The sequence below is a fragment of the Tamandua tetradactyla genome, chromosome 2, assembly GCF_023851605.1.
Source record: "Tamandua tetradactyla isolate mTamTet1 chromosome 2, mTamTet1.pri, whole genome shotgun sequence".
Classification (NCBI taxonomy): Eukaryota; Metazoa; Chordata; class Mammalia; order Pilosa; family Myrmecophagidae; genus Tamandua; species Tamandua tetradactyla.
Genome location: NC_135328.1, coordinates 123,471,541 through 123,485,653, shown reverse-complemented (window position 1 = coordinate 123,485,653; position 14,113 = coordinate 123,471,541).

The following is a 14,113-nucleotide window of genomic DNA, read 5'->3' as shown; positions in this document are numbered from 1 at the left end:
AGCAACAGATAAGATTCACATGCCATTGGCTCATGTCCACTGCAATAGAACCAAGCACCTTCACCTGGCCAAGTTGACACCTGAACCTAACTACCACAGGCCTTTATCATGTTGAGAAGGTTCACTTCTATTTCTACTTGGAGTTTTTTTTGAATCAAGAAATGGTGCCCTGGATTTTTAAAAATATCTTTTCTGCATCTATTAAGATAATAATGTATTTTTCCCCTTCATTCTACCTAGGTAGTGCATTACATTGATTGGTTTTCTATATGTTGGACCACACTTGCATTATTCCTGGGATGAAACCCAATTGGACATTGTGTATACTCTAACAAATATGCTATTGGGTTTGATTTGCCACTGTTTTTCTAAACTTTTTTATTGTATAATATAATATATATACAAAGTAAAGAAGGAAAAAAACAATAGTTTTCCAAGCACTCTTCAACAAGCAGTTACAGGATAGATCCCAGAGTTTGTCATGGGCTACCATATTATCATCTCAGATTTTTCCTTCTAGCTGCTCCAGAACATTGGAAGCTAGAAGGAATTTTTTTTTTTTTTTAATAATCACAGTTGACTTTCTTTTCTTTTTTTTGTGAAAAATAACATATATACAAAAAAAAGAATAAATTTAAACGCACAGAACAACAATTAGTTGTAGAACAGATTTCAAAGCTTGGTATGGGTTACATGTCCACAGTTTTAGGTTTTTACTTCTAGCTGCTCTAAGATACTGGAAACTAAAAGAAATATAAATTTAATGATTCAGCAATCATATTTGTTTGTTAGACCCTGCTTCTCTGTATAACTCCACCATCACCTTTAATCTTTCTATTCCACTCTTTAGGGGTATTTGGGCTATGGCCAACGTTTGCATGTTGGAAGGGGCTGTCAATAATATGAAGTAGGGAGAGGGAATTAGTTGAAGTTCTGGAGAGGCTGGGCCCTCTAGGTTTCAGTACTTATCTGGTCCAGGGGCCTATCTGGAGGTTGCAGGTTTCTTGAAAGTTACCTGTTCTAGTTTGCTAGCTGCTGAAATGCAATATACCAGAAACAGAATGGCTTTTAAAAAGTGGAATTTAATAAGTTGCTAGTTTACAGTTCTAAGGCCAAGAAAATGTCCCAATTAAAAGAAGTCTATAGAAATGTCCAATCAAAGGCATCCAGGGAGGATACCTTGGTTCAAGAAGACCAATGAAGTTCAGGGTTTCTCTCTCAAGTGAGAAGGGACACGACGAACACAGTCAGAGTTTCTGTCTCATCTGGAAGGGCGCATGGCGAACACAGCGTCATCTTCTAGTTTCTTCTCCTGGCTTCCTGTTTCATGAAGCTCCCCGGGAAACATTTCCCTTCTTCATCTCCAAAGAAGAGATGGTAGTCCACCGCTGGCTGGTGGACTCTGCTTCTCGTGGCTATGTCTTTCTGCTCTGCTCTCTCTGAATCTCCTTCATTCTCCAAAATGTTTCCTCTTTTACAGGACTCTAATAAACCAATCAAGACCCACCCAAATGGGTGGAGACATGTCGTCACCTAATCCAATTTAACAACCACTCTTGACTAAATCACATCATCCAGGAAGATGATCTGATTACAGTTTCAAACATACACTATTGAATAGGGATTATTCTACCTTTATGAAATGGGATTTTGATTAAAACGTGGCTTTTCTGGGAGGCATGCACCCTCTCAAACCAGCACATTACCCTAGTGCATGCTACCTTTGTAGAATCTTATATATTGCCCTAGATGTTCTTTAGGATTGGTTGGAATGGTTTTGGTTGGGGTTTGGCAAGTTATGATAGGTAGCAATGTCTAACTGAAGCTTACATAAGAGTGACCTCCAGAGTAGCCTCTCGATTCTATTTGAACTCTCTCAGCCATTGATACTTTATTAGTTTCACTTCTTTTCTCCCTTTTGGTAAGGATGGAATTGTTGATTCCATGGTACTAGGGCTGGATTCATCCCTGGGTCATCTCCCACACTGCCAGGGAGACTTTCATCCCTGGGTAGCATGTCCAATGTAGGGGGAGGGCAATGATTTCACTTGCAAAGTTGAGCATAGAGAGAGAGTGAAGCCACATCTGAGCTACAAAAGAGGTCCTCTAGAAGTAACTCTTAGGCATACCTATAGGTAGGTTAAGCTTCTCCGCTACACACATAAGCTTCACAAGCGCAAACCTCAAGGGTAAGGGCTTGGCCTATTGATTTGGTACAGTATCAGAGGTTTCCACAGTGGTAAAGTTTAATAGTCCCATATTTTTTCTCCCAACCCTCAAAGGAATTTGCCAATACTTTTTAATTATCTGCTTAATATATTCTAGGATGTATCCAGGCATTACATTAAAATAGAAGGATTAAAGGTCCTCATTCTTATTCTGGGCTCCCTGCGGTTTCAGTTGTTTAAATGAACTATCTAGACAGGTTGAGTTAGATTATGTGCTACAGAAAACTTAGGTTCTGGACCAAATAAATGTTTCTTCCTTTGGTCTCAAAGAGCAGGTGCAGTTCTAAAATATAGGCAATGCAAGAGAGGGTTTTTGTTTGGGATATGGGAGCCAGGCCCTCAAGGATCCACCAGACTAAGCACGACAGGAAAGAGAAAGAAGAAACCCAGCTGCCAAAAAGTACATTGGGTTTTTATGCCTTGGTAGATGTGGTGGGGAGGCCTGAAGTTGCTGCTGCAGAGAGGGCTGTAACCAAGGCCACCTTGTGTCCTGGGCCCTCAAGGATTTGCAGGGATTTGCCAGTTCAGGAAATGCCCACACATAGAAGGGGTAAAAAAAAAAAAAACAGCCAAAGAAGTTGCATTAGCTTTTCATGTCCAGGTGGATACTATCGAGAGGTTGGAAATGCTGCTGCCCAGAAGTCAAAAACTGAGGCCAGCTTCCATGTTGGTCACTCAGGGCTTCCCCACGCCAACGCTGAATTTTAAGGAGGAGGAGATTTCTTTTGCCATCCCTGGCCCGAGGCAGATGCATTGTCACAGTCATAGTCATTTCCCCAGGGATGGACCCTGGTTCACACTTTTACTTACAAAAGCTGAACTCTTGGTAGGCTCTCACTTCTTCTGTCACTCCAGTAGTTGTTCTACATGTCCCTCCTGATTCCACGGTTGCCACTAGTTAATTCCAGTCTCTTTTTCTTTCATTTTTCTAGTAGAGGGAGTCATTTGTAAGACTTCCTACTCCATTACCTTACGCCTGCACTCCAACCCCTAGAAATTGATTTCTACCTGGAACTTCTGGCCTCAGGATGATGTGAATGAGTGATCAGCCTGCTGTGTATTGATATTATAATAATAATAATCCTGAATGCCAGAACTTGTAAACATGTCAATGGCAACTAGAATGTAAAGAAATTGAGAAAACATGTTTTTGTAATAAATGATGACCAGACATTTGTGCAAAGAAATGATGGACAAATTATTTAATGCCAGCCACATGGGCACTTCTTACAAAAACCTAGCGCAGACACTGCTTCAATGAGCATGAGATTGAGGCAGAATGGTACCCGGTCACTCCTGACTTCCAGCTTCAATGCCTGTCCTGTGCTGTGAAGAGACTCACCACCATTTTCACTGCAGCACTGTGACTAGAGCCTCCCGTTGTTGGCTTTGGATCCTCTACCAAATGCCTCTGGGACTTGGTTCCTGAGCCCGGCTCATTAAAGGTATCTGCCTACAGTCCAGCAGCTCTTCAGACTCTGAGGTCTTCCACCTTTAAATGTGTTGCATGCCCTGACCTGGCTATTGAACATCGGTCGTATTGGTAGCTTATGATTGAGTATGCAAATAAATTACATTGAGCATTCGAACTGTAGTCACGTCAGGCCTGCTTTCAAGTGCTAAGTTTAGTTTACATTTATGCAACACTGCCACATTTCCCTGTCTATCTTGCCCCTTATTATCCCCAGGATGCCACCACATGCTTCTAAGGATGAATGGTCAGAATTACAACGCAGTGGATGAAAATTCACAAGTATACACTGAATATGACTTTTTCTGAAGTACTTGGTATAAGTATTCAAAAGAAGTTAAGCCCTCCACAGGTATTCCTCATTCCTGCCCTTGCCCCTTGGTTCCCTGTCATCAAAGTCATGGTTTCCTGAGAGTTCCTCCTAAATCCTATTGTAGGGGTGCCCCCACCCACCTTTCATGAATCCCTGGTCACTAATCATGAGGATTAATCTTACTCAAAATCTGCTTCCCCTAGGCAATTTATATCCTAAATTGTAATAATTTTAGATTGGAACAATACCCCAAGGAGGGGTCCTTATGGAACAAGTGTTGGTGGTGGCTCTCCAGGTGCCACAGAAGAGTTGGGGGTGGGGGTGAGGGTCAACTTTGGTATTCTAAGACTCAAGAAAGTGTTTAGACTAGCTCCAGGTACTCCAAATTTTGTCCTCCTGATATTGCTCCAGCAGCAGGAGTTGAATATCTCTTTTATCCTCTGGATTGCCCAGCAGCTAACTACTGAATAAAACATACAAACTCACAATGATGTTCATCACATGTTCTTCCACAAACAAACATTAATTCTCAGAAGCAGAGCAGTGAAGTCATGAGGAGGAAGAGAATCATTTTCCTGCTGACTAATAATTACAAGCCTCTTCTCAATCCCTGGCATCTGTCCAGTACATTATTTACTGTATATTATAATATGAGCAATATTGGTTCCTTTCTCTCATCACTTATTACGCACTCTCTGCTTTCAAATTATGACCTCTCAGTTCTTCAAGGAAAACAAAGCAATCCTATTGCTAGTCCATAAACTGTACCTTTATCTGGCTGTTCCCTTTAATGACACTGGACCTGGCTGAGGTTGTAAAATCAGTGCTTATCACTTCTTGATTAATTAAATTCCAGGCCAAGGTCATATTCTGTCTAGGGGTATGGGAGGTGGTGATTTCATTTTTCTACTTGTAAGTACATAAATTGCTATATGTTCTCAATCTGCTATCTTTCTTTTTGTCCTATTTACTAAGGAACTCAGAGATACAGTGGTATATTTATTAGTCCTTGTCATGGTCAGGTTCATGTGTCAACTTGGCCAAGTGGTGGTTGGGCAAGTGCTGGCCTGTCTATTGTGACGAGGACATTTCATAGAATTAAATCATGATCATGTCAGCTGCATCCACAGCTGATTCCATTTGTAATCAGCTAAAGGGGCATGTTTTCTGCAATGAGTGATGCTTAATCTAATCACTGAAAGCCTTCTAAGGAGGATTCAGAAGAGATAGGCTCTCTTCCTGCTTCAACTGGCGAGCCTCTCCTGTGGAGTTCATCCAGACCCTCCATCGGAATTGTCGGCTTCACAGCCTACTGTGCGGATTTTGGACTCTGCATTCCTGCAGTCATGTGAGACACTTTTATAAATTTTATATTTGCGAGTGTTCCCTGTTGATTCTGTTTCTCTAGAGAACCCTAATACAGTCCTGTTGAATGACGGCTCCCAAATACCAACAACACAACCTGTTGATTAGCTAAAGTTGAGTATATTGTTTACCATGGTAAGGGAGAACCACACCTCAGAGTTTTGGTATTGTCTCAAACGGAGGAAAGTAAGGTGAGAATTTATTGAGAATTCAAAGTTTGGTTTAAGGTAGGTGTTTCAATGCAGGCACTTTGATTAGAGTGTCAGATACAACAAATTCAGCATTGGTGGAAACAATGAAGGGAGGCTATTGAGACAAGGGCTTCAGAGACTCTCAGGGTACAAACTATCTGATGCCTTCCTTTGAAGAATTAACAGGTCGTTGGGGAAGTTCCTGTAAAAAATAACCAAGCTGTCACCTGGGAAAGGAACTCCTGAAAAGGTAAAATCATGCTAATGGCAACAGTGAAAGAGAAAATCATGTTATGGTAGGGAATAAGGTATTAGAGGGTAAAGGAGTTTCTGTTCTCAGTATCCAGAATTAGTGTGGGTATAGATGGTTTGGGATCTTAGCCCCTTTCCAATATCTCTAGTTGAATGAGTTAAAGTAACTCTAGCTACTGTAACAGATAAACACTCAAATGTATGAGGGCTCAAACATGAAGTTTATTTTCCACTCATGTTAAGTCCAAAAGAAGTGCTTTTGATTAATGGATGATTTTCTTCTCTGTTGGGAAGGACTCAGGTTCTACACAGACAGAGTTCCACCATCTCTTAAGGCAGTGGCCCTCAAATTTAAGCCTATATCAGAATCACTTGGAGGACTTGCTAAAACACAGATTGCTTGGTTCCACTCCCAGGGTTTCTGATCCTGCAGGTCAGGGGTGAGGTATGATAACCTGTATTCCTATCAGATTCCTAGTTGTTAATGCATTACACACTTTGAGAACCAAGATGTATGGTACAGGCTGCTTCTGTTCGGTCCTCATCTCTGGTTGGAAGATGGGGAAGTGAGGGAGTTGATAGGTCATCTACTATATATTTTTAAGTACTTTTTATTGTGAAATATAACATACACGCATAAAAGTGATAAAATTCAAAGTACAGTTTAACAAGTAATTATAGGCAAATTTCAGAGTATGGTATGGGTCACAGTTCTTCAATTTCAGCTATTTCCTTCTAGCTCTTCAAATACACTAGAGACTAACAACAAATATCAGTATAATGATTCAGTAGTCACAAAAAATCCTATCTTCTCTGTTACAATTCTTCCCTCTCATTCGATCCTACTCCCAATCTTCAGGGATATTTAGGCCATGACCATTCTAACTTCATGTTGAAAGGGGTGTCGACTTTATGGAGTAGGGGGATGCAGATAGTTGATGTTCTTGGAGAGACTGGTGAATCTCATTGGCCTGAAAGTGACACACATCACATCTGATCATATCTCATTGACAATACTTCTCATATAGCCACACCTAGATATACAGAGTGCTAGGATGTGTATTCCTCAGTCAGAAAATGAACTTTTGTGGAAAATGAACTTTTAGTGGACATATATCCACCTGCCCCAAGTCTACCCCTCCATCCACGGAAGAGCACCCTTCTTTGCACATATAGTACATTCTCAATTCTTCCAACGCACCATCCAATTTACCACACCCAGGTGGTACCAGTCCTCTTTACAAAGTACCAGTATGGCTCTTTATAGTTTAGTGACCAATAAACCAAAAAGTTATCTGCTCCCCAATATACAATGGTAGAACAGAGACACAATAAAATAGCCGGTCAGATAGAAAAAATAGAAACGGGCAGCAGTTACTGGCCTATAGTAATGACAAATCCAGCAGGGCAAGCATTGAAAAGGAGGAGGGGTATAGATCTTCCATGAGGGGCATCTAATTTTACCCTCTGGAAGGAACTCCTTTTGCCCATGTCTGGTGACCCCTTGTGGATATGAATCCTTTGTAATGCTTAGTAAGCTTCTGATCTCTTTGCTTCTAGGTAGTTGTGTGTGCCTATAACCATACCCAAAGTTCTTGCTAAGGCAGAATTCTGAGGCCTGATATATTTCTTTGTTTCTCTGTTCCCATATTGCGCTCTTAACTCAACTGGGACCAGACTGAAGTAATCTGAAACAATAGGTGAGAATGCTGCATTCTTAATTTGATTTCTACTTAAGGGATGATTTTTTGATGCCCCAAACCTCTTTTCAGTCATACATTTTTTTAACTGTTTGGGGCCTAAAAACAGTCAGTTTTTGCAACTGTCAAGACTTTAAATGTTAGGATTTTCTCTATTGCACTTTATTTCTGCTTGCAAGCTGGGGAGTTCTTTCCTGAAGTCTATCTCTTTTTTTAAATATGTATATATTTTTATTAGAGAAGTTGTGGGTTTACAGAACAATCATGCATAAAAAACAGGATTCCCATACACCACCCCACAACCAACAATTGCATTGGTGTGGAAAATTTGTTACAATTGATGATGACACTTTTTTTGTAATTCTATTTTTTAACAGTAGTTATATTTGTTACAATTGATGAAAGATTATTAAAGTAGTACTATAACTACAGTCTATAGTTTACGGACATATTCCTGACCTATTATTATCATTTTTTTTCATGCGTGTCTTTATTTCATTACTCATCTACCCATATACTGGATAAAGGGAGTGTTAGTCACCAGGTTTTTACAATCACACAGTCACAAGATAAAAGATATATACTTACACAATCACTATCAAAGATCAAGGCTACTGGATTATAGTTCAACAATTTCAGGTGTTTCCTTCTGACTATTATAACATGCTAGACCCTAAAAAGAAATATCTGTGTAATGAGTCAGTAGCTATAATCATTGGTTAAATCCGAATTTCTCAATTATACTTCCTCCCTCTCATTTGATCTTTCTGTCAATCTTCAGAGATATCTGGGCAATGACCATTTTAACTTCTTCATGCTGGAAGGGGACATTGACTTTATGGAGTAGAAGAATAAAACTTGGAACTGGTTGATGTTCTTGGAGAGACCAACTCTTTTTTGTACTGCTAAAAACAGAAAATAAAAGCTGGCATACATTATCACACTTAAGTCTTACTAACTACTTCTCCTAAATCTACTGACTCTGTTGACCTCTGAACTTCCTTCCATCTTATCAAAGATAGATTTACCAAGGCTGGAAAACTAAATATCATTAAGATATCAATCCTACCTGAAGCAACTTATAGATTCCAAGCAATCCCATAAAAATTCCAACAATTTTATCTGCAGAAATGGAAAAGCCAATCACCAAATTTATGTGAAAGGGCAAGGGGCCCCAAATATCTAAAGCTATCTTGAAAAAGAAGAATGAAGTTGGAGGATTCATGGTTCTTGATCTTAAAAATTATTATAAAGCCACAGTAATCAAATCAGTCTGGTACTGGCACAAGGTCAGATGTACAGACCAAAGGAATAGAATTGAAAGCTTAGAAATCAACTCTCACATTTATGGCCAACTGATATTTAACAAGGGGTCAAAGACCACTCAGTTGGGAAAGAATAGTGTCTACAACTAATGGTGCTAGGAAAACTGAATCTCTAGTTGTAAAAAAAAAAAGGATAACCCCTTCCTCACACTTTGTACAAAAATCATCTCAAAATGGATGAAAGAACTAAATATAAGAAATGAAACTATCAAACACCTACAAGAAAACATAGGGAAGCTATTGTGTAGCAATAGTTTCTTAAAATTTACATCCAAAGCATGAGTAACAAAAGAAAAAAATAGATAAATGAGACCTCATTAAAATTAAAAAACTTTTGGCCTCAAAGGAATCTATCATGAAAGAAAAATGACAACCTAAACATTGGGAGAAAATATTTGGAAACCACAAATCCAATAAAGGTCTAATATTCAAAATACATAAAGGAATCTTTCAACTTAATAAAAAGACAACCAACCCAATTAAAAATGGACAAAAAACTTGAATAGACATCTCTCCAGAGAAGATATACAAATGGCTAAAAGTATATGAAAAGATGGTCAACATCATTACCCATCAGGAAAGTGCAAATCAAGCCCATGAGATACAATTTCTCACCCACTAGAATGGCTGCTATTTAAAAACAAAAGGAAAAAAATCATAAGTGTTGGAGAGGATGTGGATAAATAAGAACACTCATTCATTGCTGGTGGCAATGTAAATTGGTGTAGCTGCTGTGGAAGACAGTCTGGTGGATCCTTAGAATCTATCATATAGCCCAGCATATGTTAGTTTCCGTAAAAACTAACAAGTGACCCAGCAGTCCCACTACTAAGTATATACTCCAAAGAATTGAAAGCAGGGACTTAAACATAGTTGCACACTGATGTTCTCAGTGACATTATTTACCATTGCCAAAAGATGGAAGCAACCTCAGTGCCCATCAACTGACAAATGGATAAATAAAATGTGGTATATGCATACAATGGAATGTTATTCACCATAGAAAGGAATTAAGTTCTGATACATGCCACAATATAGATGAAGACATTATGTTGAGTGAAATAAGCCAGACACAAAAGGACAAATATTATGTGACCTCACTGATTTGAAATGATTATCATAAACAAATTCATAGAGTCAGTATCTAGAATAAAGGTTACGAGGGATGGGGTGGGGATAAGGAATGGGAAATTAGGCTTTAAACATACAGGATTCATATTTGGAGTGATGGAAATGTTTTGGTAAGGGATGGTGGTGATGGTAGCACAACACTGTGAACATAATTAACAGCAATGAAATATCTGAATGTGATTAAAGGGTAAATGTTAGATTGTATACGTAGTAACAATAAAAATTAAAAAAAACACGGAACATAGTGAACCCTAAGTTAAACCAGGGACAATAGTTAATTATAAAAATGTGCTATTGGGTGGGCCGCGGTGGCTCAGCGGGCAAAGTGCTTGCCTGCTATGCCGGAGGACCTCGGTTCGATTCCCGGCCCCAGCCCATGTAACAAAAACGGAGAAACAAAAATACAATAAAACAAGAAAGTGTTTAAAGATGTTTCCCTTTCTTCCTTCCTTCCTTCCTTCTATCCTTCCTTCCTTCTCTCTGTCTTTCCTTTAAAAAAAAAAAAAAAAAAAAAAAAAAATGTGCTATTATCAATTGTGACAGATGTTCCAATGCAAGGTATTAGTAACAGGGTGATACATAGGAATCCTGATTTTATGCATGATTCTTCTGTAAACCTACAAGTTTTCTAAAAAAAAAAAAACCCACATGCATCATCCTAAACAGGATGTACTTTTTGCATTTTTAGTGCTGTCTGCAAGCCATCTCCCCCTTCTCTGATAACCATCTTTCAGATCACAAGGCCTTCGTTCACCTTTTGTACTACTGGATTGTGTCTGCTGATTGGAAACCTGACGCACACTGGATCAAATTCTGTTTCTTAGTCATTTGAAATTGAAATTTGGATATGCCAGTCTGTTTCCATTGGTGACCTGAATACAACACCGTAGAATCTGAGTCTACAGTAGTGTACAGCTTTAGCCATGTACATAGAGAAGTAAAGCACTGTGTCTACAGAGAGAAAAGAATGAAGCACGTCTCTATAAAGAGGAGCTGAGGCCAGAAACCATGTGTCCGCAGAATGTTCCTGATGATCAGTTTCAAGTTTTCTAACCCTGATGTTGGGGTCCAATAGCCGTCTCGGTCTTCTTTAAATGAGTTGTGTTCTCTTAGCTGCTCTAACAGGCTTATTCTTGCTTGCAACCCATTATATCTTCTATTTGAAACCAAAAGAGATATTTCAAGAAAAATAAATCATCCTTGCTCATTATAACCTGTTTGAGCATTTGTGGCAGTAGATATGGCAAAGTGATGCTCTCCCTTATTCTCTTGGACAAAATTCATGGAAAATATTTTGGGGAAGTCTCTCTTGGATTTAAAATGCATCTGTTATAAGGGTGCATGGGTGGTTCAGTGGTAGAATGATTGCCTGCCATGTGGGAAACCCAGGTTCAATTCCTGGCCCATGTACCCTCCCTAAAAAAAATGTCTGGTTTGTGTAGATATTTCCCTGATGTTAGAGCTAAAAATCCCACTAGAAGATTATGGGAAACCATCTTTCTTGTAAAACTATTCTTTGGAACTCAAGTTTGATTCTGTTGCCATGAGAACATTATTTGGAAGAAATTTTGTAGTAAAATATCTTCCTGTTAATCCCCAAACAAGTGATTTTATCCCATTGTCATCAACATCAATTAGTAAAGCTGCTTATCTGCCCTTTTGGTTGTGAGGACAAACCATTTGAAAAGATTTAGGTTGTGCCCAGTCTCCCACAATAACTAGGATAGAAAGTTTTATAGCAATCAAGCAGCTTCAAATGCTCTTATTGATATTATGTGTTCAAAGTAAAAAAAAAAAAATTATCCTGCTGCTTTGACTCCAATTTTAATAAATGATCCTCTGTCTTATTCAGATTTCACTTTGTCTCAAAACATTAAAAGACATTTTTAAAAGAGGATTTGAGATATACCTCTTTATCAGAAGAGGCATATATTTTTAAAAGTTAGAAAGACTACTTAATAATATAATAAGTATCATGCCACAGGTTTTAGCACTCTTCACAGTTAGTATACACTACAGACCATTTGCTGTGTCTGGGATAAAACAGAGAGATCAGGAATATGACCCACATACCTCAGACAGCTTCCCAGTTGCATTAAAATAGAGCCAAACAGGGAAAGATCTTGCAGGACCTCAGTTCTGCTCCTGGAACCACTGCAAGCCCATTTCACACATTCCTGGCATGCCTTTCATTCTCTTGTGGCAGAGAGCAAGTGGCGTTGCCAGGTTACTGCTGATGAAGACTAATTTTTAGAAGCAGGGAGTCAGTGTCCGGAGCTCTAGGTGATTCATCTTGCACCCTGGGGCATGTTACGAATGTTAAACAGTTATCTAATCTCCGGTGCTTAATCTGCTAGATCTTGCTGAACCTCTAATTTGGATGTCCATGATGGATATATCACCTTTTTCTTTTCGCCATCATTCAAGTACAAAATAGATGGATTAATTTAACTGATTAAGAAGTATATGGTACAATCTTTGGTATTAATTTAAATTGTACCATTTATTGCACCATTTAATTTATAATTAAAATTATAAAAACAAAAGGGGTGTTTACTAAGTGAAATGAGAGCTAAAGTTTAAGCCATCTAGATGAACCATTATAGTAACTTGTGACTCTAACAACAATGCAATTCTGACTCTAACTTCGCAAGTTAGACCAAGTTCATAGGTTAAGGGAATAGTCCCACAAGGACTATCCTCCCTTCAGATTGCATCTGCACGTTTCGGGGTTCCCAGGCCATTCACGTTTCTGACTAACTGGATATAAATTTTGGAGTTCCCACCACTTCCTCAGCTTCAATAATTCACTAGAATGTCTCACAGAACTTAGGGAAGTACTATATTTACCATTACAGTTTTACTATAACAAAAAGTATACAAATTAGGACTAGCCAAAAGAAAACATGCATAAGCTAAGATCTAGGACACAAAGCTCTCTGTTCTCTCCCAGTGGATTTGGGATGTGCCATCTTCCTGACACACATGTTACCAATCAGCGAAACTTACTGGAGCTTCAGTGTCCAGAGTTTTTCTTGGGGCTTCTACAGGTAGGTATAATTCATTGAATCAATGCTGTGTGGCTGAACTCACTTTCCAGCCCCAGTTCCCTGCCACCGTCCTAGCTCCAGAGAGGTCAGGCTGGTAGGATCTGACTCAAAACCTCAACCCTCTAATAACCCTCTAATCACAGGGTTGTCTTTTTAACATGGCCAGTCCCTGTCATCTCTTAGAATAAACTATCAGGTGTGGTTTGGAGGGCTCACCATGAAAAAGAGACACTTCTAACATTGGAATTCCAAAAATTTAGAGAGTATCTCTTATAAACCACAGGAAGAATTCAGGGAGGACAAAGACCAGCAAGGTTCTTTATTAAATTAAAACTGTTTATTAAAATATCAAGTTGGAGTTGCTCCCCAAACCTGAACCTTTTGGAATATGGGAAAAAGCACTGAAACGTGGACACCCATTTTTTAGTCTGTTCCTCCTTTTACTAAGAGGTATGTATAATAAACAGGTAGTTTTTAGGGCCATTGTTGCAAAGGTTATTTCTTGAGCTATATACCCTTGTACAAGCCTCAAGTTTCCTCATTTGTAAAATGGGAGTAATATCTCCCTTAAAGAATTGTTCAGGGTGGGCCACGATGGCTCAGTGGCAGAATTATCGCCTGCCATGCAGGAGACCCGGGTTCAATTTCCGGTGTCTGCTCATTCAAGAAAGAAAAAAAAAAGAATCGTTGAGTGGAGCAGAATGTAAATGAAGCATCCAGCTGGCTTATTATATGTGTATCAACAGATAAGTACTATTATAGTAGGTCCCCAGATACGGTAGCAATATACTGTATTATTTTACGTATATGTATTTCTTTAAAAGATACCTTCACTTGATCCAAGGTTCTAAAGATACAGAGTTCCATGCTTGTATCTTAAAATCTTTTCACTTGGGTTCCCCAGTTTCATAATTCCCTTCTAGAAGTCAACTGATGTATCATTTTCGTTTGTATCTTCCCAGCGATATTTTGTATATTTAAAACCAAAACCGTATGTTTAACAATGTTTTCCACTACTTTTTTTTTTTACACGAATGGAATCACAGTATAACGTTTTGCTTTTTTTCATTCAAAATTTTATCTTGAC